This window comes from Nelusetta ayraudi, unplaced genomic scaffold (assembly GCF_046127955.1).
Source record: "Nelusetta ayraudi isolate G7.1 ecotype Tasmania unplaced genomic scaffold, CSIRO-AGI_Nayr_v1 ptg000006l, whole genome shotgun sequence".
NCBI lineage: Eukaryota > Metazoa > Chordata > Actinopteri > Tetraodontiformes > Monacanthidae > Nelusetta > Nelusetta ayraudi.
In genome coordinates, this window is record NW_027466056.1 from 4,287,236 (window position 1) to 4,303,188 (window position 15,953).

Genomic DNA, 15,953 nt, shown 5'->3' on the forward strand with positions numbered 1-15,953 from the left:
AGACGGCAGAAGATGCCCAGACCCCGACCGCGGCCCGTACGGCTCCTCGCGTTTCACGCCATATGGTCCCTTCTTTTTTTTCACTTCTCGCCTGCAGCGTGTGGCACTGAACAAGCTCCAGGCGCGCTCGCTCGCAAGTTAACCTGGTGGTGGTGGCGGCGGCGGCCACACAATTTTTTAGTGGCTTCAGCGCCGAACATTGAGTGTGAAGTCGATTTAAAGCTGCCGGAATCAAGAATATTCAGAAGGGTTTTCTTGGCCCTTCTTTGTATATTTTTTTTCCCTTTAAATCTCCGACCGCCGGCACTTTGACTCTCTCGCTTGCCCCCCCGGTGCCTTCTCTCTCTCGCTCTCTGCCAGCTCACCCCGCCCCCACCCCGCCTCCGCAACAGGCGTCGGAGTTTGAGCGAAATGGTCCATCAAGGTCTTTTTTTGGTGTTTTTTCTCTTCATGAGCGACACTGATCCTTCGCTTCTGGTGGTGGCTCCTCCCATCTGTTCACCATGGAGATGGTTTGGAAATTTGGGACCCTTGAAGGAATAAACCCTAACATCCAGACTGCAGTTTTCAGTGGCCGATGTTTGAGCTGCTTTGGGCTCAAGGTCGCCCTTCAAAAGAAACAACGACACAGGAAGCTGTTCTTAGATTTTGAAATCGGGGCTGAACAACAGAAAGGCTGCGTCTCAATTCAGGGTCTGCATCCTTCGTTGGCCGACGGAGGACGCAGACCCAAACCCGCCTCCCCGGTAACCACATGGGACAGTCATCACGCTAACCATTGGGTCGCCATCCAACCATGGCGTTGCGTGTTCAAATAAGTAAAAAAATCCACGGTACAAATGTAATATTTTATGTGAAGTTTCAATATCTAAATTTATATGTCGTGTCTTTGCCAGTAGATGCCGTCATTTCAGCTGACTTCCCAGGATCCCAGGATGCTTTGCAGCAGCACGCAAAGCATCCTGGGATACAGGAGTCCGCGAAGGATAGTAGCAGTGCATCCTCCAAATCGGCTAAAAGGAGGGTGCATTTGGAGCGTCCTTTGAATTTTAGTGGATTGAGCGCCGAACATTGAGTGTGAAGTAGATTTAAGGCTGCCGGAATCAAGAGTGTTCAGAAGGGTTTTCTTGGCCCTTCTTTGTCTATTTTCTTTCTCTTTAAATCTCCAACAGCCGGCGCTTTGACTCTCTCGCTTGCCCCCCGGCGCTACTATCCTTCGCGGACTTTAGTGGATTGGGACTTAGTGCTGTGACGTAACTGGCCTTCAAATGCAGGCTTGGAAGGATGCAGACCCTGAATTGAGACACAGCCATAGTATAGTTTTGGTCCACCGGGGAAGGGCTTTGTCTCGACCTCTCAAGCTCACTCTAGAAGACCTGATTGGACGAGGACCCTGGCTGACCTCGACAGTTTGGTGGAACATTAGCTTTCCATTTTTCGGGCACATTCGCTCGATAACCCGCTGCTGTGTGTTTATTGCATCTCCGCAGGCGATCCGAAAAATAAATCTAATGAAGAGTAAGCACCACTCTCAAAGAGAAGCTCCACCACCACCCTCCATCCACCTTCCCCCTCCTCCCAATACCCTTTCTGCACAGCAACACCTCAAAGTGTGGCATTGGGCAGCCTCATTAAGGGGCCGAGAGGCACAACTTGAACTCAGGATTACTCGTCGTCTCTGCCCAGAAACCAGTGCTTAGTCCACAATTCCACCCCCGAGTCCCTCTCTCCCAACACCCTCCAATCTTTTAGCTCCCTGCTTCCCCCTGTCTTCTTCTCTTTCTGCTGACCCTCCAAATGCGTCTTGGTGGCGAGGGAAATGTCACTAAATGCCAGGCCAGACGTAGCATTCCAAAAGCTAAATGTTAGTTCACCCATTGTTTTGTTTCTGTGTGTGTGTGTGTGTGTGTGTGTCTGTCCATCCGCCTGGCCCCACCAGCTGTTCCCCCGCTGCTACCCCTATTTAACCCCTCTGACGGAAATATTTGGCTGAAGCCATATGCCGGCATTTGGAGGGACGGTAAAGCGCTGAGGAAGCTCTCCCCCGCTCGTCTGGCAGACACAATTCCATCGCGACAACGGCCTGATCCAAGGCAGCGACGTAGGCGTCTTATGAGTATTGGAAGTGTGACAAGGTAGTGTGTCGTTCCTGTTCCCGCGTTTGTCATAGCGCAGCTTTCTTCAACCCCACCCCTTTGTGACATCATACAAGGTGCTCGCATTTAGGCGTGGTAAATTAATGTTCTTCGAATATGGGAAAAAAAAAAAAAAGAAAAACGTACATTAGAATTCAAAAAGTCATATTAGAATATTGTACAAAATGTAGTTTTAGCGATGAGAACAGCGCGCGTGTTGACGCACTTCCGCCGTGTGTGTGTGTGTCCCATGGTGCGCTCCTTACTGGCCTGTGTAGCTGCAGTTACTCGACACAACAAGGAAGCAAGGACTGCTGCCCGAAAACTTGAAAAGTACTGTGTGGCGTTATTTGGATTCTGGTCAGTTGGAGGTAATGTTTTCCACAAATCCAAGGCTGTTTGCAAGTCATGTGATGCAGAGCTGGCATATCGCTCTACTACTACAATCTGAAGATGCATTTAGTGAATGTGCAGCCCGCCGAAAGTCGCTGAAGAAGAGACAGCGGGCCCGCTTTCCAAACAACCTAAGCTAAACTAAGCTAAGCTAAGCTTTTACAGCCCGACTGCTTCTCAGAGTGGACATTTTTGCATAATTTGCTCTGAAGTTGCACTAAATGTCACATGTTGAACATGACGCTTGAATTTTGCCTTAAGACGTAAAAAAATCACACTACCATTTGACCATTGGTCGTTGTTCTTGACATTTGGCAGTGTGCGCCCTCTAGTGGCTATAATGGTGTCCTGTTTTTACAATAACGAGTCATTTTCTCCGGGGAAAAGTATGTAATATAATATTCAAATATATTTGATGTTTTGGACAATTTTTAAGACCGAAATTTGAATTTAATTTCTGAGGAATGTTACCAGCCCTACTCGCATTCCTCTCCCGGCCGTGGCCACACACCGAGGTTCATTTCCACCCTCGCAAAGTTGAAATGAGCTGAATGCAGGGTTGCAAACAGACGGCTAAAAATATGAGTCTTTTTTCTTCCTTTTTTTTTCCTGTAGACATCAGGAGTATGTATGTATGATTATTTTTCTTTTTTTAATTATTCGCCAGAAGGCTGCAGTCTGAGGTGACAGATTCACATCCAGATGTTGCTCCATTATGGGACCTTGAAGTGTATTTTGTGGGAGGCAGACTCACAGGCGCGCACACACTGACAATTCCAGGACCCAGCACGTTAGCTCTGAAGTGAAAATAAGTATCCCCGTGTGCCGCCCTGGGATTGCCCGCATATGCCACCGAGGTGAATCCCTTTAAGTGTTCCCGTCGCTGACACTTCCTCCTCCTCCTTCACCCCGACGCCACTTCGCCTCGCTCTCCACACAGACACACATGCCTGCGCGCAGGCAAGTGACACTCAGCATCTGTAGCCGCCCGCGACACAACCTGCGAGTAATCCATAACCATCTATCTGATGGCATCTTATCTGGCCCGACACAGGGGCAATATCACCGTAGGCTAGCCAAGCGTCGCCCGGCCCCCAGAGCTGCCAGACGAGGTTGTCAGCCGCAATTCCACCTTCGCCTTTGGAAATAATAAAACACCGGTTTACTCTTGACATGAAATATGTTACGATTTTTTTTTGCCATGACAAGTCCAGCACTCCAGATTTGTCTGGCTGAGAGTGTGAACCAAAGTGTACTTAAAAGGGATCTTTTGTAAGTATTTGGAAAAGGTGCACAAGGACCCCACGAGAACATCTGAAGCTTGTTGGCTTCCTCTCTTAATTAACCCGCATTGTGACATATTTGCGAGGTGTTCCTTGATTCAGAGCGTCACGTTGTGTGGCCGTACGGCGGGGCGTCACCTATCAGGGAGCTCAGAACCGTTTGAGTCGTGACCCCTCAAAATATACACAGTGCTTTGTTCCAAAAACAGCGGTTAAAAAAAAGTGGTAAAACTTCTGTTTTTTGTTACTTGTTACAGTAGAGACTCACTTTTGTGTTTTTATTCAAACAACCACGCTGTTAGTCCGTTAAAAATAGAGAAAAGTAATTCATGTTTGAATCCAGTCCACTGAATATTTTCTTGCCTCAGCATGAAATCCTTTGAAATGCTCCACCATTTGTTGACGCCAGTGTTGGATTTTTCTCCTTCTGAGTGTACAGATTTGATGGGAAGATGGCCAAACTGTAAACATGTTCAGCCGTTCACTTCTACATTGTTTCCTCCCCCTGACTCATCCTCTGTGCCTCCCACCCTCCCCTCCTCCAGGCCTCCTAATGGATTTCCTTTGCAGGCGGATCATGTAAAACCATTTGCAGCTCTGGATAATTGCATGTCATGCTGCTTTTGTTTGGAGGCAGCAGGTTGGCTGTTTTCACACACACACACACACACACACACACATATACATACATATATACATTCATTCATTTTCCATACCCGCTTCTTCCTGAGCTCAGGGTCACGGGGGTCTGCTGGAGCCTATCCCAGCTGTCTTAGGGTGAAGGCAGGGTGACACCCTGGACAAGTCTTCAGTTCATCACAGGGCCACATAGAGACAGACAACCATTCACACTCACATGCACACCTACGGACAATTTAGAGTGTTCAATTGACCTCACATGCATGTTTGTGGAGTGTGGGAGGAAGCCGGAGAGAACCCACGCAGACACAGGGAGAACATGCAAACTCCACACAGAAAGATCCCAGGCCCGGAATCGAACCCACAACTTTCTTGCTGTGAGACGGCAGCGCTAACCACTGCGCTTTTAATGAGGTCCTGGGAACATTTGGACTAGTGCTGACTGAATAGAGGCGTCTTTCTTCTAAATTCTCAGAGAAAAAAGCGAACGCTCGTCCTAAGAGACACTAATTACCGGTTGGAGGCTCCGCCACTTGTAGCAGCACCACTTGAAAAAAACAAACAAAAAAAAAGTACATTTGAAGACAGGCTGTTTGATTATTGCTCAACGTGAAATCTCTCTCTGAAGTGTTTCTGCAGCTGTGCAGAAGCTCCAATCAAAGCCCCCTGCCTGCCTTGTGACCTTAAAATGTATCAGATAGAACCGGTGTCAGCTGTCAAGGTGCCGGGGTGCTGCTTCTCCTACTGCTTATTGACACTGAACTGGCAGCTTTCTTGAGTATTAAGCAGTTTGTTGCATTTTTCTTTTTTTTTACCAAATCTTTCACGCAGCCGCATAAATCTCCCTCACTGCCTCCAAACACCCAAGAGATCTGCTAGAAAGTTAACATGATGCACCTTTTTTCCCATCCTGGATCTGGTTTGATACATTATAGTCGAATGTTTGACTGAAAGCTGACAAACACCACGTGTTTGTCAGCTTTCAGTCAAACATTCGACCGCGTGTTTGTCAGCTTGGCAACTGCCGTGTATATTCCTCACGGCTTGTCGCAAAAATTTAAAAAAACCAAAAGAGTCGACGGCTTTAACGTCGCTGGAGCAACGTGGAACAACGTGTTTGTTTCCCTCTGCTTTTGCCACCAGGAAGTAATGGCGGCTTCGTGAGGGTGTTTTTTTTCCAGTGCTCAAAATCAATTTGTTCTCAGTTCTCCAAGTTCACAACAGAGTTTCTCCAAAAATGACCGTCGCTAAAGGTGGAGCAATCGTGAGGTTATTCACTTTTTGTCCCCGCACCGATTGAAAACAATTTTGGGGTTAGGATTAAAATAATACAATAGTTATTAACAATATTGATGAACAGAAACCAATATCTGTAATAAATGAGCTGGACCTTTTCCACACATAAGCCCATACTGTACGTCCATCACCCACTCATCTGTCATCTATCCATCTATCTGTTCATCCATCCATCCGTCCATCCATCATTTTATCCAGCCGTTTTTATCACCACAATTTTCCGAACTCATTGTGGAGCTATGTTTGGATTTTTGTAAAAAGGAAAAAAATAAAAATGTTTCTTTTGTCTTTTCCCTTCGAGGACGAGGGCTGAGTTTGGCCTTTGCAGCTTTTCAACCGAACACAAGGTCACACACTCCACAGTGTGGAAATCATTTTGCTAGATAAAAAACGTGCTGCTGCTGCTGAAAGTAGTTTCAACACCATTGATCTCGAAGCACAAAACCTGATGTTGTTTTTTTTTTTTCTAGCGAAACTTCAACAGTTCTTGGTTCTAATTCCAACCGCTCCGAGCGTGTTCTGCTAATGTTCCGCGGCGGCGGCTAATAGCTGCGTGCGCGCGGCATGAATAATGCAGCGGCGAGGGAGTTGCGCCTGCGGACGATATTTGTTCTCCGCCAGGGCCGGGTCAACCACCTTCACCAGCGGTTCTGTCCTGCAAATTGAATCCGCCGATTGATGAGCAGGTTTTAAAGACGGCACGCCCTGCAGACGAGGACGTTCGGCCACTGCGGCGCTAGATTTACTCGCTGAGAGGCAGAATTTAGTCTTTTTTTTTGTTTTTTTCAATATTCTCTGCCGAGAAAATGATTTAGACTGAGGGGGAAAACACACACATGTAGCCGGTCAGAGAGGATGTTTTGATTGGGTTGAGCTTGTACACAGTATTATTATATATATATATATATATATATATATATATTTTTTTTTTTTTCCTGACTGGCCTGAAATTGGCCGGCGCACACAGATTTAATCAGACACCCAAAACAACAAAAAAAAGTTCTTTCAGCTCCAGCAGATGGGGGGCGGATCAAATGGGCACTTTGCAGATAAACAAAGTGAGTTTCGTTTTCCATCGATTTTCTTCTTTTTCTTGTTGTTCTGCTCCGATGCATCCGCGCCAATAAAATGTCAGAATTAATGTGATCAGAAGAAATCTAAAGAAAAAACAACAACAACAACAACAACAGCAACAAGAGTTTTCACTTGAAAGTTAGATTTTAAATCAGGATTCTGGGAAAACAGCCGGTTGCGCTTTATTTGTTGAGACAATCTTCAGGAAAAACAAACAGCTGATAAGTTTTTTTTATTTAGCTTCTTCCTTTGACAGTTGTGTCCGACGCAATTAATGGGCCACCAGAGTTGTTTGGGCGCCTCGCTAAGAAAAAGAAAGTCTCCGGCTTGGCATTCGTTGTTTTCAGACGAGCGGATTGGAAAATTAAAAAAACAAAAAAAAACAAAAACAAAAACAAACGGACAATAACAAAACAAGCAAAACAGATTTCTTTTAGGCAGCAGAGTCCTGCCGTTGTTTCACACGCATAACTTACGTTTGTCGTAAACCGCATAAACAGAGCGATGCTTCAGTGGGCCGGTTGCGTAAACGCCTGATTTTCACACGACTTTTCCAGTTCAACTGAGCGGCTCTGGCGATTGTCTCCGGTCTCGTGACGGCGACGTATCGGTTTCAATTTTCAAAATTGTCCATATTTTCATCCCCTCCTGGCGCGAGAATCTAATTTGCTAATTACCACACAAAACAAACAAACAAAACATCTCCTTGTTGCCTAATTACTTTGGCGACGAGTTCAAGTGCCGCTTCTCAAAAAATCAATTTCTCTCAGAAATGGGAAAATTAAAAAAAAGAAAGAAAAGGAAAAAAAAAAAACTGCCTCTTTTTAATCCTTTTTGGAAAGACAAATGCGGCGGGAGGGAGGGAGAGAGAGAGCGAGTCGGGCGTCGAGGCGGCAGCGGCGCCTTAAATGAATTTGACCGCGCTGGATTCAAGGCTCGCTGGCGGCGGCTCAAATTGGCAAAGTGGCCGACAGGTTTTTCTCGCTTTATCAAGGTGCCGAGTCGCCCCAGCTGCCGGTAGCCGCATTAGCATGGCGCCGCTTCGACGCCTGGAGCCGATCAGGAGTTGCATTTTCATCGATAACCCCCCCCCCCGACCCATGCATTCCAATCGCGCTGCAGTTTTTTTCGACTTTGCTTTTTGCAACTTTGCGTCCATTTAAAGCGGCTGTATGCGATTCCTTTTTATTTTCTTCCCGCCACTGGAGGGCGCAGCTGAGCTGTGCGTGCAAACCACGAACGAAGAGGCTTTTTTTAGACCTCCGCTCCTCCTTATACTGCCCTCATCTCTATCGCACCGCCCACCTCCCTAGTCCCTAGGTGGAAGTGTACGGTCCAGTGAACAAGCCGGGCATGCTAACGTGAGCCAAAAACCTGTCTCACTAATATGAAGTATGTCGTGATTTGAAAAAAAGAAAAAAGAAAAAAAGAAATGGAGTTCTTCACCGAGATCTAATTTCAGCATTTCTAAAGAAAACGTAGCACTTTGTTGGCGTTTGTTTTTGTTTTTTCCTTCCCTCCACCGTCTTTCACAGCATCAACTCCATTCTCTGCCCTGTTGTTTGTGTAGGATCAATCTTCTCATCCTAATAATAGAAATATAAATAAATTAAAAAAAAAACAAAGTACGGTAGCAGGAAGTAGATCTAAGGAGTCGACCCCTCCATGTGCGACCTCTCAAACGTACGCCGTTCCCGCTCCAAGATTAGCATCAGCTGGCGCTCAGCTGGAGGCTGACGCTCTGTCGGGTGCACATTCTTTAAAGAAAAGCATCAACATTAGACGTTCCGGCTCTCTCACCTGGCAATTTGTTTTTGTTTGGCAACTCCTCTCGGTTGCACTCCGCTCAAACGAAAATCTTAAAATATTCAAACAAATTTGAAAATCTCCCCATTTTCTTTTTTATTCTCTATGTTTTTCTCACACCAGTGAGCAATAGAAGGCCACAGGTTTCCCCCAGAGCAGCTCTGCTGGTTCTCGTGGCTATTCTATTATCACCATCATCCACCATGAATACATTTAGTCCGTTTAGTCAGTTCTACTGTGTAAATCAATGCGCCTCTGGTTGTTGCCGCCTCGCCCTCATCCATCTACATGGTGATATCTGCGAGCATCTGCTCGCCGGCTATGATTACACCGGTGGGTGGAGGACAAACGCAAGGACACAAAGCCAGAGGGTGGATCTTTCATTTATGAGTTTTTCTATATTTCTTTTTTTTTTTTGTGTGTGTTTTTGATTGATTGATTTATTCTTTTATTCCACTCATTTACATCCTGACTGTAGGTGACCTGAGCAAGAACGACGCAGTGTCGCTCCTCATGTACAGGCAACCCTCCAACAGCTGCAACCAGTGGAAACTGTTATCATTATTTCCATTAAAAAAAAAAATAAATAAATAAATTAAAAAAAAAAAAAAATAAAAAAAAAAAATATATATATATATATATATATATATATAAATACATGTATGAAATTATTTTGGCACCCAGCATAATGTTTTTTCTATGTTGGAATGAGAATCTTGAGGATTTATTGACTTATCACGGAAAAATGTCCCTTCTGCCATTCACACAGTGCCCCCAGTGGCTCGGGGTCGGACTGCTGAACTCAGGGTTGCCTGCCCAGCAACCTTGATGTCTCTCCTCTGGTTCTTCGAGAGCAAGCAGGCCTGCTGGCCTGCTCTGGGTGAGGCGGGGAAGGGGCTGCGGAGCTCTAAGGCAGAGCAGCAGCAGGACAAACAGATTTAAATATATTTTCGTACACTCTGACCCTCTGTATTACACAACAATCTGCGGCACATACGGGCTGGCCTCGGGCCGAGCCAGCTAACGCCGCGTAAAAAGCACTTCAGCAGACCGCCCGACCTATGGAATGCGCGCGAGGCCACCCGACGGCGCCCCCCCCTTGTAAGCCTCCTGCGCAGTGGCTCTGGTTACGCAACTCGGACTTGTTATTCACAGCAGGTGGGCGGGCCTCATTATCCAGACGACGAGTCATGCGAGATGTGGTGGGCGCGGCTGCCAAGGAATGCAAATCGGCTGTCGAGGAGAGAAGCGGAAGTGTTGTGTTTTTTCTCTTTTTTGCGTGTCAGAACGCTCAGCGAGGCCTCCGTCCTCGCTGGTCTGAACTCCTTTTCAATTCATCAGGATTGACGTCAGCTCTCGGTGCCTTTTTTTTAAATTATTTTTGGCTCCCGCTGCTGCGTTAGGTCAGCTAGTAGTTTGGCGAAGTGGCGACAACTTGTTCGGCAAAATTTTATTGAATTTAATTGAATGACTTTATTTCAAATGTGTTTACAGAGGGGAAAAAAATATAGAAAGCCACGTAATGAAAAAAGGAATACAGTAATACATGTTTGAGAAGGGGCACGAAGAAGTCAACACTGTTTCACTCCCTAATTACTGTTTCTCATGGTTCATTTGAAAATATAATCTGCTGTAACATATTTGCAAATGTATAATACATACAGTATGCATGTACACTGCAAAACATATAATCCATATAAATTGGTTAATATGCTACAATGTATTTAATATTTAATGGAAATATACATATACATATATAACATGTCAGTATCAATACGGACATTATATACATATACAATATAAACAAGCCACCTGGCTCAGTATTTCACACTCAAAACCGGACAAGTCACACACATTTAGACGGAATCTTTTTTTCTTTTTTTAAAAAAAAAAAATATCTCAAATTTATTCAACCTCTGGCGGTGACCCAGAGCTGACAGCTCTTGGGGGAACTGGGGAAGTTGCCAACAGATCCCATCCATGTAACGCATCCATGTTAATTCAGGTGTGCAGCGCAAAAAACAAACAAAACAACAACAACAGATACAGGTGCCGCCGTTTCTAAAGATGTTCCTGCCGAGCGCAGACGAGCCTTTAACCTCTGCTCGTGAATCATTTACGCCGTAGACGCTGCGGACCCAGCCTGGGGTGAATATTTCATGCAACTTATTTGCCCTCTGGAATGGCTTTGACTCTGAAGTCCGATTCCGGGCGCGCTGCGAAGGGCAGACGTAAGGCCTCGTTGGTTCCTTTTTGGATGCCTATACACACATATGAGAAAGTTCCAATAGAAGTACGAGTCCTCTTCTCATTTTCCCTAATTCAGGAAAAAACAACGCAGATTCAATATTCCAATAAAACAAACCTAAAACCTCTTCGGACCTCCCCAAATTGTCATATTTAGCCCTCTGTTTGCAGCTTCCCACGTCAATCACAACTTCCAGGGAAAGAAAACTGACATCCAGTGCATCCAGTGTAGACTCAGGCTGCAGCTGCTGCAACATTTACGTTCCGCCGGCCGATAAATCTTTCAAATGTGATGTCGCCTCTCGTCGTGTGAACATGAATATTGCACGCACTCAAAATGCACACAATGGAGTTCTCGCCGTGATGAACCCGACCGAGCGGAAAGTCTTTTTTTGTGTCAGCTGTTTGCAGCCTTTTTTATTTTTTATTTTTTTTTAAATACATTAATGAAATGCAACAAAAAAAAGTAGCTAATTGATTGTCTGGTGTGATTTTCTTTTCCTCTGGCACGCACACACAAGGGTCCCCTCGCAGCGGCTCTCAACGACGTTCATCCATCATTTACAGCTCCGAGTCACTCCGGGAGCACCGTGTTGCGACAAGTGCCTCCAGTCAGCCGAGGGAAAAAAAAAATGACGAGGCGAGCGAGAAGATCGCGGGCGGAATGTAAAGGCTTGTTTTACTTTGCAGTCGTGTGGGCCACTTAGCATTAGCATGTGGCGTGAAAACAGTTCCCGATAACTACTTTAGTACCTCGGATTAAACGCGGGAAAACAGTGGCTTTCAACATTGTGGAGTCTCAGGATCCACATTTTTTTCCCCCTGATTTCATTTCAATATAATTGTTTGTTGCGGTACTAAAATCAACTTTGAATGTTCAAATTTTCTATTTTTAGGGACGGAAAACTCTGGCAACTCGGAAGCCAGCAGACAAAAAAAAACAAAACATGCTAATTAATAAAAAAAACAACAGAAAAATCCCACAATCAAAGACACAAAAACCGTTGTGTTGTCAGAAGCCGACTTGTTTCTTCTGCTGCTTTTGTTGTCTGAAACATTCTCATAAAACCGTCACGGACGCTCCGCTCGTTTTTAAGTGCAAATGAAAAACGTCGGCCTGAGTAAACATCCGAAATTAATTAATGCACAATTTCAGATCCTCCCGGACTTTATTGCTTCCAATTTACTCCTTTTTTCCCCCTCTCTCTGCCTCGCAAAACTCAAAGCAAAACTCTCTCCCTCTTTTCCTCCGTCCGACAAAATTTGGTTTTCTACCCGTTACGGTAACGAGCCGCCTTGAACAGCGCTTCTTCCATTTATTCAATTTATTCATGCCTTCTCCGAAGAACTCTTTTCGTGGCTACATTTCTCATTTATTTATTGGCTCCAGTTGAGTCTCACAGTCGACAGGACGAGGAAGAAAAAACAAAAAAAAAACAAAAAAAAAAACAGATGAATAAAGTAAAAGCATCAGCCGGCAGACAAACTGCGACGAGTAAATAATCAACATTTTCAAAGCTGCGAAAGAAAAAAACACTTTATTGCACATTGTGCCCCTCTGGAATTACCTGATGCGCATTTTGATTCCCGAAACAGGCGGCGGCGTTGGGAGAGCGGCGAAGGACACGTCCAATGAGGATGGTTGATGTCGGGGTGTGAGCGGCGGCGGCGAGATGTGATGCCTTTTTAAGTGGCTTTGCCCGCCTCATTAAGTCCGCCAAGGTCGGCGGGAGGCGCCGAGGTCGACTCCTCCCAAAGTGTTTGCCCAGGATTTTCCGAAAAGGAAGTTTGTTTTTCTTTTCTTTTTTTTTTTGAACACTGTCACGGTCAGGTCTGGAGGTGCGATCGCCATCTGCTGGTGACTGAAAACCCGACGCAGAAGTCGCCGGTCCGACCCGCCCCACAACCAAAGTGTCTACTCTGGCGTCTGATTCGCTGAGTCATTCGGCCAGCGGCCGCGTGTTTTTCGCAATCCTCCGTCTCTCTCCTCCTCCTGCTGGAGCACCCATGCCGCTTCACCCCCCCCCCCCCCCCCCTCGCCACCACCCTTCCCTTTTTCATTAGCTCACTAATTAAGTCTCCGCCAAGGTCCATCTAATGAGCTGACCAGCAGGTCTCGCCAAAAACTTTTGACGCGGCTGCCCTGCGAGCCTCGCTTTACCTCGCCGCGACCCCTCCACACGCAATTTAGAATTCAGACCCCCCGCCCCTCGGCTGGGGGTCCCGCCGGTCTCTGCATAAAGCAATAAATTCTTTATTGTTTACGCCGCCACGTCGCGGCTTCCTCGTAAGTTTGCTGTGGGGAAAAGGTAAAATAATAATAATAATTAAAAAAAAAACGAATTTGAAAAAAACGCTGCAGTCGAGAGGCGGACGGAATTCATCCGTCGGTGCCTCATCAAGGCTGCAAGTGTGTTTTTCTGCGCCTTACTCCTGGATGAGAGGGTCCTGTGGTTGGCCTGTAGATAAAGTAAATGAATAAGTAAATCAGTAAATGATAAAAATCCACCCTGTCATCAACCTCCCCCCACGCCCCCACAACCCCTCCGTCTTATTTTTCGTGATCTGCGCTCCACTTTTTAATCAGATCCGGCCGACGGGAAACGCAGATCCCACCTCCCTCCTTTCTGCTCGGCTGCCGCTGCCGCTCGCCTCGTCGCAGTGGTTTCCATGGCAACACGGCGGCGGGGGAGGAGGAGGGGTTGGAGTAGGGGGGCGTCGATGAGAGTCGGGGGCGGCTGTAATTATGACTGATCTCTGGGAGATCTACGGGAGGAGGAGGAGGAGGAGGAGGAATCCTGCAGCGAGCGGAGAGAGAAAACAGCTGCCGAGTGGCTGTGGAATGAGTGACGGCGCCCGTGATTGGCTGCTCTGACAAGAGGGGGGGGGGGGGGGGGGATTCGCACTCGTACGGAGTAGGAGCATTACCGCAATAGACCTCTTTTTCAGTTTTCAGGTCGCATTAGCTAAACCTGGTATCACATGATGTGAAAAGGGCCCCCTTGAAATACTGGAAAACCTTTTAATCAGACAAATCTTGATGAAAAGGAAAGGTCCCTTTTTATTTCGGCCGCATCACATCTCATCACGTCACTCGCAGTGGATAAGAAGTAAATCCAGACTTTTCAGCGTGTGTTTTTTTTTTCCATCGGTGTGTTGGGAAGACGCAACAGCTGGTCCTCGACGACGTGCCGCGAGCAAAATCAGAAGTTCTGCAAGTATTTCTGTCGTCCTCCAACTCTGAAAGATCTCATCCTCTGCAGACGGCTGACGTCTGGCTACCGAAAGTGCCGACACCCACCAGATCTTTTTGTTTGTTCTTTTGTTACTTATTCTCAACCAATCCCCCCCCGCACCCCCCCCGCCCCTCCCTCCCCCGAGCCGTTTCATCCTTGGGCCAAATTGGTCGACAAACAGCCCGAACGGCAGACGACGGGCATTGGCGATTCCCCAGAGCGCCGCCGCCATCGCTCTGACAGATTGGACCAGGATGGAGGCTGAAGCAGGACGGACGGAGAGTCACCTTGAGTGAGAGTCCCCCCCCCCACGCCCCCACACTCTCATCCAGTAGCGGCTGGACTGGTAGCGGCTAACGACCGCGTGCCTCCGGGCTCTTTTGCAAAGTTGTGGGTGTCGTGAAGCAAACTGCCCCAATCAAAGGTATCACGCGTTCCATCTGTGGTTTTGAGGCGTTTCGCATGATTTTTTTTTTTTTTTTCCCACCATCCTTCTCTCCACAACCACCGCAGCCAGAGATCAATAAAGCGGCGGCCCGACTCATTAGTCAGACCCCCGATCGGCCGACATCACAGTGAGGCATGAACCTCATTAGCACCAGGATGGATGGATGGGGAGCCGAGCCGAGCCGAGCCGAGCCGTCCTAGTCCGGATTAACAGGAAGTGATTAGGAGCCTCCTCCGCAATGGATTAAATTCTAATGAATTTATGAATTGAAATTTTGTTTACAAAATTGGCAATGCAAAAAAGAGAACCAAAAAAAAAAAGAGGAAGAACAATTGTCGGGATTTTTCATTTTTCTTTTCAACGCTGGAAAGTTACGCCGGGTCTTTTTTTGTTTTCCTCACGCTGGGGGCGCTAGCGTAGCGTTTGTCAGCTAACCAATCGAGGCGAGTCAACGTCCTCTGTCCGCGTCAGCGCTTTTTACCGACCTGCCGTAAACGCCATATGGACGGGAGTGAGCCAGCGGTGAGGATGCGATCCGCCGACGTCAGCCGGCACGTTTACGACGGGACACTTTATTATACAAAAAAAAAATGCACATCAAAGTATCGGTAATGGATGCAGACACAGCTGGAACCTTGTTCTGCCTGCATGTTTTTTGCTGATAAAATTGTATCCTTGATTGCAAATGGACTTTTTATTGATGTGTTTTATTTCATTCTATTTTTAGCAAGCACTTCCAAATAGTGATGCAAAGATTATGAAGAAGTTGACTCTGCGCGTCGTCATTGACTCGTCCAGTTTGTCAGCTAAACTACAACTACTACTACTATCACTACTACTACTACTACTACTAAAAATAATAATAATGATAAGTTAACTTCTATGTTAATCTTATCTCATTTATTTGGTCAAAATAATAATTAAAGTTATTTGTGTATTGGGCCTTGATGTGCAGCGCTGCATTCTGCAAAGACTGCAAAGTCGCTAATGTCACTTTTGTGAGAGTATTTAGTTTTGTTTAGTTTTTGTTTTTTTTTTCTGCAAGGGGAAAGAGAAATGGAGTTTTGCCTAACGAGCCAAAGTCGCTGTCGCCACACAGGCCCAGCGGGACGTTTCTGTTTGCTCTTCGCTGGCCGCCGTCCGCCGCGACTTCATAAAACTCTTTGAAGTCGTTTGCCGGGGCGCCGATGCCAGGAAGTGAGCTTTTGCTCTCTGTTGTTGTTGTTTTTGTTGTTTTTTTATCGCCGCCGCCCCCTGCAAATTCTGCCAGCGAACGTTTCATCCTTTGCAATTCTGCCTTTCATCCCCGCGCCGCCCCTTGCTTTTGCTTTTTTTATGTACCTCCATGAAATAAAGCGCAGCGTTCCAGGCCTTTGCACGTCGGCCGCTGGAGTAA